We start from the raw sequence: 4,442 nt of genomic DNA on the forward strand, positions 1-4,442 counted from the left end.
GAACATCAGAAAYACAGGCAGCCTTCCCTGTTCATGGGTGTTAGATGTGATGACCAGGGAGCTGCTGCAGGACCAGCTGCCTTTCTTCTCGCAGGAAGACAGTTYCATGGCTCCTCTGGGTGTGTCTGTGTCCATGCACATATGCTGCTCCAGAAGGGAGACCATGGCTGGAAAAGAGCTGCTGGTGCCCTTGCTTGTGGGGTGATAGGAGAAAGATTTAGCCTGCTGTTTCTTCTCCTCGTTTTGGTGGTAGAGGCTGTTGGTTTCTGATCTGGCTGCCAAGTCTTGCAAGTTATCAAATGCTTCTGGGGATATTGTCTGGACCTCAGTTTACTTTCTAACAGCAACATTTTCTTTAAAGTCAGGTTCAAACTGTGATCAACTTCCAGGTTCAAACTATTTCACCTGGAAGACACAATGACCATATGAAAACTGTGTGATGTGATATGCAGAGCAGTGTTTTGTTTAAWAATATGCTTGAATCTAACAAATAAACCACCACCAAAGACAGTAGTTTGAGTCTCTGATTGCCTCAAAGCAGGGCTTACCAGCTGTGGGAGAGCCAGTGAGGARCACAGTAGTGCATGGCACAAGGCAGCCAGAGGCTGGCCTGGCTGAGCTGAGATTGCTGCTGCAGCAAACACCGTGTGGGAGAGAGACAGTTCAAAGGAAGCAGGATCATTCCAGTGGGAGAGGGGTGTTTTTATTAAAAGAAGTAGCAGTTGGAGTGGCCAACCAGGAACTCTGCTTTTAGGAGTTTTACTTCCCTATCAAGGAGTTCAAGCAAAGAAGCCTTGGTTTGGCTCTGGTTGCTCCCTGGATGGTTCCATTATACACCAGGGGCTCCGTCATCTCTGTCATCTCACCAGATGTCCAGCTCTCTCCTGCCCAAAACAGCACAACAAAAGAGCACAGTGGAACATTGGTGGCAACTACCATCAAGCACCCAAGCAGGGCCAACACTGCACTGCATGCCCATGAGAGAGGCCTTGCTCATCATCAYCACCACAGGTTTTGTGTCTGACAGCCACAGCCACTTCTTAGCTGGCAAAGAGAGATGTTATCATTTCTGTCCCCACATCCTCTTTTCAGAGCCCTGTTCTGTTGTGATGCATAGGGGTATTTCCATCCCTGACTGAGAGGGCCACAGTTGCAGAAATACTGTGTTTGATGAACCCGATGCAGAGACTTTTGCTGGCTGCTATGGTGAGTAATTATTTCCTGGAAGACAGAGAGACACCCACCACCTGGARAAACACCCTGCATGGACATGTGAAGCACAGGGCAGAACCACACAGCTCTGAGTCTTGCAGAAGTGAGTGGGGCTTTCAGCTGTTTGAGATCCAGAAGTCTGAAGTGGGACAGCCAGGATGCACTGGGGATGGAGTACTTYCAGAAGAAACCAGACTGAGAGCAACACCATCTCAGCTCAAAAGGAAAGCCTCTGGTTRCCTATGGGAATGGTGCTGAAGTTTTTTCACATAGGTTGCTATGTACATTTTGTTAACACATGTAAGACAGTAGCCTTGGAATTTAAGGTAGCCTGGATTTAGGCATGAGGCTGAACCTGTCTCCTGCCTGCCTTCCCTATGACCAGCCCCTACCAGTCTCCTTGGGGCTTCTGGCATACAGGATGATCCATGCTGCCTGCCTGCATCTAGCAGAAAATCACATCTGGATCTTGCCAAATACAAATACCTGCACCTTGCAAGGCCCTGGCCAAGAATGGGTAAGACAAGAAGGCAGAGCACTGCTGAACAGCATCAGGCCACTGTCCTGCCTGTCCTCCTCCCTTCTGGGGAGATGATTCAGTTAATACTTGGAATTCAATGGGTAAAGGGCTTCCCCCACTGTGCCAGCTATGGGAGCACATCTGTGAGGGCATCATTCATCCAATGTTACACAACAGCTTGTTGGTGGGTACAGGCTTCACAGTCACCCTCTGGGAATTCTGGCTCCCCTGGCAGAAGGGAAGGGAGCTCTGCCTTTCCATAGCTGCAGTTGATGGATCTTGGAAGGTGTGTGGCTTTTTGGCCATGATATCATGAAAGGGGCTGGCTGGAGGAGGAATGCAGTCAAATGGACAGGTGGAAATCAGTTWGCATCTGGTTTGTCTGCCTGCCTTAAGGGCCCACAACTCTGCGGTGAGCAGGATGAGCTTCAGGTTCAGAAGACAGTGTGGTCCCAGGTACCACCATTCAGCTGCATCCTGTGTCTCTGTCAGGTGGACCATAGGTTGTGCTGATTCTGTACTTGGAAAAGAGAAAGGACACTAAAATAAACGTCATCTGTCTTGTGACAGAGAAAGGCTCTTCATAAACTTGGAGCAGCTGGGGGAAGGGTAAAGTGCTGCACTTTCCGTTCTGTCCTTGGTCTTCAGCTAGGTCAAGATGAACTCTGACTTTTCCAGTTCTGTTCCTGCGCGTCCATACAATACCTGTGTATGTCTCTTGGGTAGTTTCAATGCTGCTTCCACCCCCCACATTCTTAATTTTTTWATTTAAACATGATTCAGAATTCTTCACTCAGCCAGTCTGGCCTCCTGTTGTACTTGCTCAAAACTGAGATGGATCRCTTATATACTTGATCTCCATTGGTTAATCAGAAATTCAGATGGCTGTTTTGCATCTACCTCAGCTCACTTCTACTTCTCCTCCAGGCTGAAAAAGGCTTGTTCCTTCCACTGCTCCTCATTGGACATATGCTCCAGGCCTCAGACATCTTCATGGCTTTCCTCTGAACTTATTCCAGTTCATAGAAGTTTTTCTTGCATTGCAAGGCCTAAACACAACACCACTGGTGTGATCTMATGAGTGCCAGGTAAAGGGAGCAATCCCTTCCCAGCCCCTGCCAGGTGCATGTCTATCCATGCAGCCCAGGACATCAGTGCAGCACCCAGGACACACTGCAGATGTTTGGSCTATTTATGGTCAGCTGAGCCCTCCATATCCATCCCAGCTTCAGATTTAGCTCCAATCCCAAGACTTCTTCTACCTTACACTCCTTTTTTCTGCCCCCTCCCCCCCCCACTCCATTCCAGGCTCACCTGATGGGGTCTTTGTTTGTAATGGCTCTAGGAAAGTAATAAGACAAAGAGTGAACAGATGTAATGCAGAATCCAAAGAAAGATTCAGCAGAGATGCAAACTATTTGCAAATGCTGGGAATGTGGGACAAGGCATTTAGCAATGTTGGAATAGACCAAAAGCTTCTGGAAACTGAAAACCTGGGTTTTCTATTATGAACTTGTGCAGGCAATGATGGAAGGCAAGAACCCTTGTCTTGGGGAAAAGGTGGTGTTTTGAGGGGTGTCCAGTTCTAACCTATAGGAAGGTTAAATGATGCAAAACCCAAAGAGAGTTTGCAAAGTATAGATCCATGTTTCTGCATGAATGGAAAAGATGTCCCGAAGGGAAGATAGCAATAGTCAGGGTGTGAGAAGGAAGAGTCCCATGCAGATGCTGCTGATGGGCTKGTGCTCAAACACTAGGCMGTGGAAAGCAGCAGCTGCCGCMTCCTCCTGTTCCAGGAAAGTGTTTATTTTTGGGCCACTCGTACCTGATGGTGATCACAGAGCCAGAGCAGGTAAGGGCTCTTCTTTGGCACACCCAGAGCTGAGTGAGCAGCCACCCTAAGGCAGCTCCATGCACATCGCACATCGGCAGCGGCAGGAGAGGTGACAGGAGAGGTGACAGGAGAGGTGACAGGAGAGGTGACAGGAGAGGTGACACCTCCTCCAGCCCAGCTTTGTGACCACTCATCCCGTGAGGAACCCAGAGCTTGAGGATGGGGAGGTTTTTAGCCGCCCCGTGTGATAGTACTCAGTAGCAAAGATCGTATCAAATTCGTGTTGATTTTAGAGGTGCAGATTGACAACAAATTTGGCACTCGTAGTTTTTCTTTGTTGATTTTCAGAAACATTAGGAAGCGTCTCAGAAAGGCAATTCCTTCCGCCGSCYACACAGTCACACCCTGTGGACGACYGTTCATACTCTGCCCTCCTGTGGGGAAAGACATCGGAGTCAGACCTGTGTAAGGATGAACATTGCCCGCTGCTGTGAGGGGTGACCGCCCTGACGGGGTGACCGAGCCCAGCGGGTCCGCTGCTCTGCCACCAAGAGAACCAGCCTGCAAAGACGAACTCTACAGCAGGATGAAAAGTTCTGCAATTTGTTTTAAAATCCAAAATCTTCAATTTTTTTAAATTAATACTTTCAAGTTAGTATTCTCAACTTCAACAAATTAAATATAATTGTTTTTGAAAGCAGAAAACGGCTACTTTCAGAGGTAAGAAAATCCAGAATCTTTTATTCCAACAAAATCCTTTAATCTGTTCCTTAGGATTTGTCTGTCAAACCTTATCAGATCCTCGTCAAGCGATACAAAGTTATAATTTATGGGGGAAAAGTCCGTGAGTGCGGGGTGGGCGGCCCTGCGGGGTCC

This window comes from Malurus melanocephalus, unplaced genomic scaffold (genome assembly GCF_030028575.1).
Source record: "Malurus melanocephalus ecotype Western Australia unplaced genomic scaffold, MMel_1.1 scaffold_293, whole genome shotgun sequence".
Lineage (NCBI taxonomy): Eukaryota > Metazoa > Chordata > Aves > Passeriformes > Maluridae > Malurus > Malurus melanocephalus.